Here is a 14,148-nt window from a genome sequence, read left to right on the forward strand (position 1 = left end):
CTGTAGAGGGCAGTGTCACTGGCCCTCATATGTGGGATCCGAACCGGGGCCCTCTGGCGTCCCAAGCCAGTTCTTAACCATCACACCACTCGGCCGGCCCAAGACTATATGTTTTTAAGAACTTGTCAATCTTCTAGTTTATCAAATTTGGTGGCATATAGTCCTTCATAGTAGTCTATTCTTGGATAATACTTTGTATTTCTGTGGCATCTGTTGTGACTTCTGTTTTATTTCTGATTTTGTTTATTTGTGAATGTCTCTTTTTATCTAAGTGAGTCTAGCCAAGGGTTTGTCTATTTTATTAATCTTTTCAAAGAACCAGGCCTTTGTTGCATTACATTTTTCTATTATCTTTTTGTTCTCTATTTCATTTGGTTCTGCTCTGATTTTTATTATTTCCTTCCTTTTGTCCTTGGGTTTCGTTTGCTCTTCTTTTTCTAGTTCTTTAAGGGGGTAATGTGAGGTTGTTTATCTGGGATTTTTCTTCTTTCTTTTTTTAATTTTTAAAAATTTTTTATTTTTTTTAAAGTTTATTGGCGTGACAATTGTTATTAAAGTTACACAGGTTTCAGGTGTCCAATTCTGTAATACAACATCTATATATCACATTGTGTGTTCACCACCCAGAGTCAGTTCTCCTTCCATCACCATATATTTGATCCCCTTTACCCTCATCTACCACCCTCCTTTCCCCTTCCAACCTTACTCTCTGGTAACCACTAAACTCTTGTCTGTGTCTATGATTTCTGTTTCTTCATTTTTTTTTCTTGTTCTTTCATTGTCTTGAGATAGGCCTGTAATGATATAAATTTCTCTCTTATTACTGCTTTCACTGTATCCCAATAATTTTGATAGGATGTATTTTCATTCTCATTTGTTTCTGTGTATCTTTTGATCTCTCCTCTTATTCTTTGACCCAGTTGTTCTTTAAAAGCATGTTGGGGGCCAGCCGAGTGACTCAGTTGGTTAAGAGCTTGCTCAAGAGTGTGAGCTCTGAGCAACAGCGGTTCGATGCCCAGCCCGAGCTGCGATGCCACTGAGCTGCCAACAGGTGGCAGGATGGCTCAGCTTAAAAATAAAATAAAATAAAAGCATGTTGTTTAATTGCTATACATTTGTGGGTTTTCCTGCTTTCTTTTTGCAGTTGATATCCAATTTCAAAGCCTTGTGATCAGAGAATATGCTTAGTATGATTTCAATCTTCTTAAAGTTGCTGAGGCTGGTTTTATGTCCCAATTTATGCTCTATCCTTGAGAATGTTCCATGTACACTAGAAAAGAATGTACAGTGTGATGTTCTAGGATGAAGTGCTCTATAATGTCAATTATGTCCATTTCATCTAATGTGTCATTTAGGTCTGATATTTCCTTATTTATTTTCTGTTTGGATGATCTGTCCATAGCTGTCAATGATGTATTTAGGTCCTCTACTGCAATTGTGTTTTGGTCAATTTCTCCCTTTAGTTCTGTTGGAAGTTGCTTTGTATAGTTCAGTGCCCCCTGGGTGGGGCCATACATATTGATGATTATTATGTCTTCTTGTTGTATAGTGCCCTTTATCATTATGAAATGTCCATCTTTGTCTCTTGTTACCTTTTTTATCCTGAAGTCTGTCTCATCTGATATAGGTATAGCTTTACCTGATTTTCTCTGAAAATCATTTACTTGGAGTATCAATTTCCACCCTTTCATTTTGAGTCTATATCTGTCCTTGTAGCTGAAATGTGTCTCTTGGAGGCAGCATATGGTTGGGTTTAGTTTATTGATTCGATCTGCTACTCTGTGCCTTTTTATTGGTGAGTTCAGTCCATTTACATTTAGGGTGATTATTGATAAATGAGGATTTTCTATCATTCTATCTTTGGTTTTCTGGTAGGACTGTGTCTTCAATTTTTCTTTGCCTTTTTGTTGCTATCTGTTATTTCAGTGTGGTGGTATTCTATGATTATCCCATCTGTTTCTTCCTTTTTATGTTATATATTTCAGTTCTGGATTTTTTTGAGTGGTTACCATTAAGTTTATGTAAAAGAAAGTTCCATATTTACAGTAGTCCTTTTCTTCAACATGCTTTTGATCTCTATTCCCCTTTGCAGCTTCAGATCTTTACTCTCTTCCCTTTTATGTTTTTGTTGTCACAAATTATCCCTACTTATGCTGTTAGTTGATTTCTGCATTGCAGTAGCAAGTTGTCTGTTTCTTCTTTTTTAAAAAATGTTTTTTTCTTCTTTACCTTGTATGTTATGTTTAAGTGTATAGTGTCCTATTTTGTGTAGGGGCTGCCATTTCCTGCTTCTGTCTGTGTGTTCATAATACCACTCATGGTTTTGTATTCTTGTGATTTTTTTGTTTCATGTTGTATAGCCTCCTTCATTATATCCTATAATACTGGTCATGGGTTAGAAAATTCCCTCAGCTTCTTTATGTGTGGAAAGGTTTTTATACCTCCTTCATATCTAAAGGATATCTTTGCTGGATATATTATTCTTGACTCATAATTTCTCTCTTTCAATAGTTTGAATATTTGATTCCACTCCCTCCTGGCTTGTAGACTTTCTGCTGAAAAATCTCATGCTAATCAAATGGGCTTTCCTTTGTAGGTTACCTTCTTCTTTCCCCTGGCTGCTTTGAGGATTCTTCCTTTGTCATTAATTTTTGGCAGCTTCAATGCAATGTGCCTTGGAGAAGGCCTGTTGGGATTGAAGTAATTAGGTGTTCTATTTGCTTCTTGGATTCAAGGATCTAGTCCTTTCCACAAGTTTTGGAAGTTCTCGTCAACTGTTGGTTTGAATATGCTCTCTGTTCCCTTCTCCTTTCTTCTCCTGCTGGTATGTCCACTATTCTTATGTTACTCTTTTTCATGGAGTCAGAAAGTTCTTGTAGAGTTCTTTCGTTTCTTTTTACTCTCAAGTCTCTCACTTCTTCCATCTGTGTCATTTCCAGATTTCTTTTGTTTTAATTAAAGTTTATTAGAGTGAAAATGGTTAGTAAAGTTACATAAGTTTGAAGTGTACATTTCTATAATATATCATTTATATATCACATTGTGTGTTCACCATCCAGAGTCAGTTCTCTTTTATTGAGTTCTTAATCTCCATAATTTCTATTTGGCTCTTTAAAAATATTTCAGTCTCTTTGGTAAAGTGTTCATTTTGTTCTTTGATTGTGTTTCTGAGTTCATTAAACTGCCTGTCTGTGTTTTCTTGCACCTCGTTGAGTTTTTTTCAGAAGTGCAATCTTGAATTCTCTGTCATTTAAGTCACATATTTCCATGTCATTAAGTTCATTTTCTGGAGACTTTTCATTTTCTTTCTGAGCTGCCTTGTTACCTTGGTTTTTCATGGCAATTAATGAATTGTTATTTCTCTTCCTGAGCATCTGCAGGAGTGGGTTCTGCAACAGGTTGATAGGAAGAGGTCTTTCTTTTGCTTTCCAGTAGGTGTTGGCAAACTGTTTTATTTTTCTTTCCCACTGCAGCCTTTTATTTTCTCTCATGCCATAGCATTATATTTTCTCTTGCACTGTTCTGGCTTCTCACATGATGGCGGGTTCCCTGGAAGATGGGCTTCTCCTCTGTCGGCAGGTCTCCTGGGTCTCAGGGCATCACCTTTGTGTGGAGAGCAATAGGCTCTGAGCTTTGACGTCTTAATGCTTCCCCTGCAGCCCAATGCAGAGCCTGTATGTCTCAGTGCTCTGGTTGCCCCTGCAAGGATCCACACAGAAAGGTAAGGGTGGGGACAGGGTGGGTTGTGAGAGGTGCTTCTGAGCAATGGCAACTACCAGCACTGTTATCTTGCCCCTACAGTTCCTTCCCTTTCACCAGAATTAGTTGCTCTGTGAGTCTGTAACTATGGGGCTGCAATACTTAGAGCTGCAAATATTCTGTTCTTTAATTTCACACTGCTACCATTCTTCTGCTAGCACTGGGAGGGTGGGGGTGGGCTGAGCTCTGGGAGGGTGGGGAGGTGTCAGCCAGGCTCCTTGCCTATGTCTTCCGTTGTCTGCCTGGCAGTGAGGGCTTAAACCACCATTCTGACCCTTCTTCCCTCAGTCTTCGCTCTGAGGTCTCTGCCGTGAGCATTGGGTTCAGCCGTGTTCTATGCTGACCCTCAGGCGGGACTGCGGGCCATAAGGAGAGCACTAGCAGTCTGAATTCTTCCCTCTCCCATGACTGCTGTAGCTCTGGGATGCAGGGAGCTCCAAGCTCCGATCTGTATCCTGTGGCCCACGGCCGTGTCTCTGCATTTTCCCCTTGCCTCCTCCCCTGCTCGCCCAATTTGCCCACCTTTAGATGATTAGAGTTGTGAGTCTCTCAGGCATGCCTGTGTGCTGTACAGGGAGTCCTTTGTTGAATTATAGCTGTTCGATTTGTTGTAAATTCCAGGAGAGGTTTCAAGAAGCACTCCTCATGATTCCATTTCTGTGACAAAATCTGATTAGCGAATTTTCAATGAACTAAGATAGGTTGTACGTAATGGGTCCAAACAGTAAGAGTGATGAATTACAAACAAGGGCTTGGTACTTTTAGATGCCGGAGAAATTTTCAGGGACCCCTTTTCCTCCAGCTGATTCTTTAAAGTGACTAGAGAAGGGGAAAATTCAAATAAATGAAACTTTCAAATGGATGCTATTAACGTTCATATTTGAACACACCTGCACTCTGAGCCCCATGTTCCATGATCTCTCTAATATCAGTCTGATACTCTATAAAAACTTAATGAGTAATTATAACATTATAAAATCTTTAATTGTCTTTCTGCTTGGCTTTTAGTCATCTCCATCTCAACCTTATGTTTGCTCAAAGTGCTAGAAACAGTCAACAAATAAGTCTGTGCTGGCAAATGAGAATGAGAACCCTACTGGCCACTCCACTGAGTTTATCTGAGCCAGGGTAGGGTTTGGCTTGGCCTGTAAGACTAATGAGCTTTGGTTTATTCCAGGCACCAAGTCAAAATTAAGTCTCAATGGGAGGAATGAGTACCTTGTTAAAAGATAACAGAATGCCACATCATACGATTAAGGGAAAGCATTTGATCACTCACAGTGTATGCTAACTCTAGAGGTTGTAACAAAAAGAGAAATGGGGCCAAGACCTACCATAAAGAATAGAGCAACTGGAGGGATGTGTGCTGTTGGATCTGAATAAGTCGGAGTGTCAACCAAAGACTGTTCTCTATTTCCTCCTCAGATCAGTAAAGGCCAACAGAGACAATCTATACTCATATTGTTCGTTGTTTAATAGAAAAGATTGGCAATAGGTTTCATGACTTGGGCAGTGTTGTCTCAGAAAAATTATAAATTGTAAAATGAATAGTTCCTCAAAAAATGCCAGGAACTAAGCCTGCAACACATTCACAGTCTACTTTAAAATCTCTGACTTCTAGGTATGCAACAGGTCTTTTCAAGTTTCTAGTCTGTTGAGCTACAACACAATGAAAAGCAAAACTAAAAATAAGGATTAGAGGAGATCATGGCCCAATGAGTACAAAAAGAAAGAATAGGTGTCGCTTGGAGACTGTTGTGAGACTTTGCACTGGAGATAAAGAAAAAGTGGTTTTATGGAAAGAGAACTGAACTTGGAATTGGATTATATGGATTCAAATTCCAGCTCTACATTTACTAGCTTTGCAATGAAAGTCTTTGATATATTTATGAAATGGAGATAATGTAATAATCCTTGCCTCATAGGACTATTGCGAGGATCAAATGAGATCACGGATGTTGAAGAGCTTTCAAAACTCTAAGTAGCGGAGAGTATTGCTGTTGTCCAGGGCACAACTAAAAGAGAAAGATTCTCCTCCTTAGGGGAGCTGCAGCCAGTGAACTCATACAGCTGTTGGTCTCTTATTTATCCACTTATGATGTTCAAACTTTGTATGAAACCTTAGTAATGTATACTTCTAAAGATTACTAATTATCTTTCCATTTTTCCCTTCAAATATAGGCTCTTGCAGGGGCCTTGCTTCCTTTATTCTTTTGAATCTTTCCCACTGACTTTCAGCAAACAGCCATACTAATTTTAAGCAGATCATACATTGTTTTCCTCATATTCAGGTGGTATTACCTTGGTATATTTTACACTACTTTTGAGAAGGTAGCCCCCAAATTCTTCTGTTCAGCCCTCCCCATGACCAGTAATACACATGTGTCAAACTGCTAACTATGGTTTCGGGGGTAGTCTGTGATACTAGAACAAGGGATCATATAGGATCTAAACTTATTGCTCTGGCACAATGTTCTAAACAACTCAAATTTGCATTTAAATTTTAAGCTTCCTGGAACAAAGTGTTAGATGTGGGAAACAATCTTCAAGGGCATCTACTCCAAAATGAATGAGAAAACAGAGTCCCAAAGCGGGGGCAGAGACTGGCGCTTTTTTTTCTGTTTTAAAGATTATTGGGGAATCGGGGAAGGGGAACAGACAAGTTGCTCTCCTTTTCTTCAGTCTAGTTGTGGAGGACGTCGCTTCACTGGCCCATGTTGGTATTATCATTGCGCTCTTCCCGGGTGAGGCAGATGGGTTGCCAGCCACTGGACAGCCGCTCACGCCGGCTGCCAGCCACTCATGGTAGTACATGGCAACCCACTGCCACAGGGGCTGCAGCCTACGCCATCGCCGGCGACTCACGGCAGCCCAGCTCCAGGTCGAGCTGTTGTTCACCATCTTAGCTGTAGAGGGCACAGCGTCACTGGCCCTCATATGTGGGAGCTGAACCGGGGCTCTGCTGCTCAGAGCTGGCGTCCCAAGCCAACTCTTAACAAATGTGCCACTAGTCCGGCCCAAGACTGCCTTTTAATGGCAGAGTTGGAATGGAAGCTAAGGTTACCTGACTCCCACTGCAGTATTACTTATTCTATTTTCTTTGGATTACCTTTGCATTGTTAAGAACAGGACCACCTCCTTTCAAGAGATGTAATTGATCTCTGAATCAGGCAAATGCTCCAAACAGCATGATGCAAACTTCAGTAACTTAGAGATATCAAAGAGCTGTCAAAGAGTGGGCCTAAACATTTAACTTTTCACTGGCTATCTTTTTTCTTACCCTTTTCATTACATTTTCATGGGCAGCTGTGACTACAATATTTTATCCATACTTTTTCCTATATTTCATGGTCTTTACCATGTTTAATGGCTGTGGAATAGTCACTCCAGTTGATATGAGACTTTACTTGAGTTCAGTTGCTTCATCTGAAAAATACGGTGCGGTGGCAGAGAAATAGCATTTGGAGAAAATGACCTCAGAGATTCTAGTTTCAGGATTCTATGATTATGGGATTTAAATTGTTCCCATTGGGGGTTTTTGGTCAATTCCAAGTTTTCTAATAGAAATGTCAATGGCATTGTTCAAAAATACCTTTTAATCTATCATAATTATTTCCTTAAGATACATCCCAGAAATGGGATTGCTAGATTAAAGGCAAGCTGACTTTTTTATGACTCTTGATACATAATACCAAATTGTGCCCTATAAAGATTTACACTGAGCAGTTATATCATTATCTGCAATGCATAAGTGTTCCCAATTCTTGGCAATTTCTCCAACATTGAGCTCCTTTATTATTGTTGTTGTTATTAATGTAAGGGAAGTAAAATGTATGTAATAATTCATTCAGCTTGCATTTATTTCTAGTGAGACAGAGCATTCTTCCAAGTATGGTTTACCTTTTGTAGACAGGCTAACTTAATTATGAAGTTAATGGGCTGCAGTGGTAGATAGACCTGTATTAAGCCACTTAATAGCTCTCTAACCTAGGGCAAATTACTTACCTCTCAAAGCCTTGGTCCTCATTAATATCGCCAGATTCTTAGTGTTCTTGTGAGGATTCAGTGAGAGAATACATGCACTTAGCCCAGAGTCTGACATAAAGCAAAAACTCAATAAATGTTAGACATTCTTATATGATTTATAAGTGACAGCATAGTATGATGAAGAGAACACTGGATTGGGTATTTTCTTTTAAAGCCAGGATTCTAGCCTTTCCTTTTCCATTTACTTACTGTGAGATCTTGCGTGATCGGGGCTTCGGTTTCTGTGCTGTCAAGTGTGAGAATTCAAGAATCTATAATGGTTTTTCCAGGTCTAAAATCTTTTTTAAAAAATTATTATTAAGACTAGTTTTTAGAGTAGTTAAGTATCACAGAAAAATGGGGGAGAGGAGTACAGAGATTGCCCATATACCCTGCCCTCACACGTGCATAAACTACCCCTAAAATCTTATACCGATATTATTTTATAATATACACATTGTAGAACCACTTGATATATCTTTGCAAGTTCTTTAAATGAAACTTGCATTTGTTGTTTATCATGAATAAATGCATTAGTCTGTAAAGAAGAAAATTCTCCTGGCTCTCTCTTGTTTGAACCTGGCATCAGTCAGCCACTGAGCAGCTGTCAATTCCATAGAAAAAAAATCTCTGTAAACATAGACAGACCTCCCTGGGGACTCAGCCAGGAACAAAATTGAGAGATGAAGCTTCTGTGACCTTAGTAGGCTAGAATATGATAGGATCTGGCATTTTGATGCATCTATTCAAGGTGTAGATATTTGTAAGTTGATACATTTCTATACAAGATGATCTTTTCCTGGCATTTCCATATCCCCTTTATTAGCTGTAGCTTTCCTACTTCAGCCACCAGAAACCTTTTAAGTTGTGGCACTAATAGCTGCCAAACTCTGGATTCCCTCCAATATGGGCAAATGTGCTATTCTGACAACCACTGTGTTCATGTTTAGAATGCCCTTCCCCTCCTTTACCCAAGCTTATACATCTTATCTCTTCAGTGAAGACTTTCCTTGCCACCCTATATCAAAGCAATCTTCCCTGTGAAACCGATAGCAAATCGTAACAGAATAGGTATACTAGAATTTAGCTTTTACTTAAAATTATTACATAGCTCTTTTAAGAGGCATAGTGGCACTGAAGTGTAGTCGTGTCAAGGAGGCTGGTTTCAGGGAAGATTATAAAAGTATACTTTGATAAAGGTAATAGAAGAACGTAGCCTGTTAAGCACAGGATGTATAGCTCTGCATTTTTTCCTGTTCTTGCATAACTGTGAGCAGGAAAGACCACCTGGCCATAGCCACAAAGAGCCTGGACAGGATGCTGCCAAGAACTCAATAAATCATGAGCTGAGCTGCCGCTGAGCTGCTAACAGGTGGCAGGGTGGCTCAGCTGAAAAAAAAAAAAGAACTGAGTTTAGAACTCAATAAATCAGATGAAGAAAATTTACCCTGAACCCCTTACTTATGATTACTCATTATTTTTTGCCTTTAAATTCCCTGATTATATAAAATGGAAAATAAAACCCCCACTTATAAGCTATCAGAGAGTTCGGGGTTTTAAACAATAGCTTCCCCTTCTCCTTGCAACTCTTTTCCTGATTGGTTACACCTGCAGCACTCTGTCCCATTCCTTAGACAATTAAAAATTGCATATACAGTCATGCACCCCTCAACATGGATACATTCTAAGAAATGCATCATTAGGTGATGTTGTGTGAACATCACAGGGGCACTTACAGAAACCTAGATAGCCTAGCCTATTGATGCAGGATATTTCTTGCACCGGGATCGTAGTCTTGTGAAGCCAAAGAATGGAGACACGGACCAGAGAGGTTGAGTTTGTAGCAGAGGATAGTTTTATAAAAGCAAGAGAAAGGTTACAGCTCCCGAGCGGGAGGGGGTACCCGGAAAATGGGATGCCCCCAGCTAGGGTAAAAGACTTGAGTTTTATACTTTTTCCTGCCTGGAAGGGGGAATGCTGAAATACTGGTGCCTGTTATTAAGGGGTTTATCAGGTGTGTTCTGTTGCTCAGCCTTGGGGAGGCCTTTCTTAATGTCCTCCAAAATGGCTTTGTTGCTCTGGGGCATGATTGATGTCTCTGTTCCAGTATGTGGGAGTTACCCTATAATTTTGAAAGAAATGGCTAGTTTAAGGAATGACCAGTTTTTTCTTATCTTTGCTCAGTCTACCCAAGAATTCCTGACTGCCTGATATTATACTAACTAACCTGTCTTACTACTACACACCTAGGCTACAATATAGCCTGTTGCTCTGTAGGGGAGGAAGAATAATTTCCCCTTTACTCTTCTGGGTTCTTGGCTGAGACATCCCTGTACTAAAAGACAGATTAACAGGAGAAAAAGAAAAGTTTAATACTAACATGTACACCTCCTGTATATAGGGAGAGACTCAGAAAAAGTGGGTAACTCACCAAAATCGCTGAAGTCACCACCTGAAATACCATCTGCAGCTGAAGACTAAAAAAGATGTTGGGAGTGGGGCAGTCAGTTATAGAGTAGGTGACCAAGAAAAGCCCAGTAAAGGAGGGTAAGCTTGTTATGCAGATTGAAGTTGATTGCCCTCTGAATTTATAAGAGTTTCTAGAGATTAACTCATCCCCCCCCCTTCTTCCTGGTACAGGGAGGGAGACACCCTTACAAATGGAGATTTCCCTCACAAATGTAAATATCTCTTATAAAGGCTAACTTGGTTTTCAGAGCTTCTCCCACATCTGCTAGTTCTTAAAATTAGCCAGCCTAAAATAATCCTTATGACTATTAGACATATTCTGGTGTGACAAACTCTGTTTCCCTACAGCTCCTAGGCTACAAATCTGTACAGCATGTTACTGTACTAAATACCGTAGGTAGTTGGAATACGATAGTAAGTATTTGTGTAATGTGTTGCACTCCAATGTAAGTAGGTGACAGGAATTTTTCAGCTCCATTATAATCTTATGAGATCACTGTGGTTTATGTAGCACATGACTGTAGTACATGCTATTTCTGCATGTGTCTGTATTTCCTATTATAATCAAATATCCTGATTTTTAAATCACAGTACAGATCTTTTTTTTCTTTTTTAAAGATTTTATTGGGGAATTGGGGGAGGGGAACAGCGCTGGGGAATTGGGGAAGGGGAACAGACAAGTTTCTGTCCTTTTGTTCTTCAGTCTAGCTGTGGAGGACGTTGCTTCACTGGCCCATGTTGGCACCATCATTGTGCTCTTCCCGGGTGAGGCAGTTGCTCGCTGGCCATTGTATGGCCACTCGGCCAGCCCCACAGTACAGATTTTAATGTTACTCAAATGTCTCCATAGGAACATGTGTACTTGTCAGACTATAAATCCTAACCTTTGGTACAGAATATAGGAATACTGTAGTCTTTTACCCAGTTACAACATGATGTCATCAAGGGGGAAAAACATGTTTTAGACTCCTCTACTTCTTGAATGGTTCCCTAGTGTGGGACAGTAGGTATTATATTAAGGCAGGTTGATCAGCAATTGGGTCTGCATGGGCCAAATGTCCACATTTCCTGGAAACGAGCAGAATTCCCAGACATGGGGAATGGTCAAGTCCTTGAGTCCGCAAATGCTGCTCTACAAGTGACTAGTCGATATTATAGCTTGTGATTAGTGGATATATAATACGCTGTGAAAATGCTTTGTAATCGCATGTGCTTTCACTCTTTGCCCTTTATTAAATTGGCCTGACCTGGACTTTGTGTATCTAACCACCACTACATTTCTAAGACTTTTATCACTTTCACAGCGTTTCCTCTTTGCTCATTAACCAAAAAAAAAAAAAATCTGCTAGCAAGGTAAACCAGGCATTACTATCTCCACTTTAAAGATAAGAAAATCAGCCCTGAAAGGGAAAGTGATTGACCCCAGGTAGCACACCAGAATCATGTTGGCCTCACTGTGGTGTACCTGTTCAGAACTGACCTCTCTCAGTCTTTGCCACCTTCCCTATTCTGAACCTTTGGTTTTTACAAGGTAGAAATGTCCTGGTTTATCTTTGCAGCAGGAATTAGAGTATTTGAGCAAGGAGGAACCTTAGAGGTCCTCTAGTTCCCCCCTCTCATTCTATAAGCACAGAAACTTTACGTTTGGGTTGCAGCTGGTGGGAAGGGGTAGGAGAGTGGAGTAGCGATCATACCCAAAGTCTTAAGAGCCAGTCCCAGAAATGGGACCCATCACTTCCACTAATATTTCATTGGTTATAACAATCATCCGGCTATATAACAGCAAAAGATGGCAGGGAAATGTTATCTCATTTGGCAGCCACATGTTAAGGAAGAAGGGGAGAAAGTATTTTGGTGGGCATCTATCAGTCTCTAGGGACTAAGTATTAGCTGATCTAGGCTTACATGTGGAATTAAAGTCATGTTTTGTCTTATAGAGGGTTCTGAAGTTTAAGTCTAGTTCAACAGATATTTGTTGAGCATCTCTTATGGGCAAGGCACTGTTCTTAGCTCCTGTGCATGTGCAAAAATAAAATAAACATAGTCCCTGCTTTATCACATACTGAAGAGTCAAAGACTCATCTCTAGATAATGGAATTTCAGGCATCAGCTACTAAGAAGAGTAAATACAAGCTTGAGAATTAAGGCCTTCTCCTACTTTGGAAATCACAGCACACAAGCGCGCTCGCTCTCTCTCTCTCTCTCTCTCTCTCTCTCTCTCTCTCCATAGATATATATCTATATATATATCTATAGATATATAGATATAGAAATATGTATATAGATAGATATATAGAGATAGATATAGATATATAGATAGGTGTAGATATATTGTGTTGTCGGAAAAGTCATGACGCATTTTTGCTACGAAAAACGAAAACTATGTCATGACTTTTCCGACAACCCAACAGACATAGATATATAGATATAGTTAGGATATGGGAGCCCTTGCTTGATAACAGGGTCCTTCTGTGCCTTGTGATCCTAAATCCTGCTGCCTCTTCTGTGCATTCCAAACAGCCCCCAGATTAAATAGTTAACAAATATACCATGTGGAACAAAATAACGAGCATAAGCCCTTGTAGGGGCTGTTTGTAGATTATTCAGACTTTATTCTGGTAATGCACTCTCCTAGCAATGTAGGGGAAGAGCAAGAGATAGAAGGGATGAAATAAAGGGACTAATGATCCCAGGCTAGATTTGGAAAGAAAGTCGTTGGATGGGGCTTTTCTTTGGCTTTTGCTTAGTTAGCCTTTCCAGAATAGTTTATGGTATGGCTATTATTGTACTTTTGGGAACTGTAATTAATCTAGTGCCTAACGGGGGTGTTGCTACGAGAGCTATTTTTCTGTGAGTCTTGTATCATCCCAGCAGACTCTCTTCTGCTGAAAATGGTGGGATTTACTATTTATTCTGGGTTCTCTCCAAAACTAGCCTGCCATCTCTAGTAATCAGTGGTGATTTCCACTTCACTATTGTTCACATAAGTCCTGTATCTGCTGTCCTGCTTCTCAACCCTTAACTGCCCATGGCTAGAGCCTTTGTCTTAGAGCCCAAAAATAGATGTCTAGTTACTATATTGAAGAACAGGTAGTAGCTTTTACGGAAAATCTCTTCCGTTAGCCTGGTTGAAACTATATTAGTGCCAGTTACATCTCTTTCATTGTCTTCCCTGTGGAGGCACCAGCTTAGTATCTTTTCATTTCTTATAGCTCAAGATAACAATTTCTAACACCCGTTCTTTCTGATAATTATTCATTCAAGAAAGGGGTAACAGTGAGAAGATGGATTTGGGATAATAAAATACCATCATCCAAGGTACTGTGACAACTGCCAGTCATGGTCTTACTACCTCGCTGGATTCAGGTTTCAACTATCCTCCTATGTCCACACACTAAATATCATGTTACTGTGCCAGACAAGGCATACAGGGTTTACTGGGTGGACCCCTGCATGTGCTTTGAGTTGAGATAAAATGTTATTCACATATGGAGAACTCCCTGCTTCGAATCCTGCCCTTGATAAGAAGGCTCACATGTTTGACAGTCTTCTCACTTGAACAGAATATGTCGTCTTGGAGCCAAAGAGTTATAAACAGTAAAAATGGCAAGTTCTTAACCTACTCTTTGCTGGTTAAGAAAGCATCCCTTCTCACCAGAGGCTATATAGACAATATATGGTTAGAAAAGCAGTTTAGAAACTAAGTGACCTTAGATCTGGGTTCACCTCAGCAATGTCTGCATTGTGCCATTGGAGCATGTCATGTTCTATGGACTTCAAGTGACTCAGCTGTATCATGTGCACTTATATACACAATTCTAACTGCGCTGAGAATTACATGGCTAGCACCTTTAAGCACCTAAAGAAATTAAAGTCCCATGGAATTTAATTGGA

The sequence above is a fragment of the Hipposideros armiger genome, unplaced genomic scaffold (genome assembly GCF_001890085.2).
Source record: "Hipposideros armiger isolate ML-2016 unplaced genomic scaffold, ASM189008v1 scaffold_1473, whole genome shotgun sequence".
Taxonomy (NCBI): domain Eukaryota; kingdom Metazoa; phylum Chordata; class Mammalia; order Chiroptera; family Hipposideridae; genus Hipposideros; species Hipposideros armiger.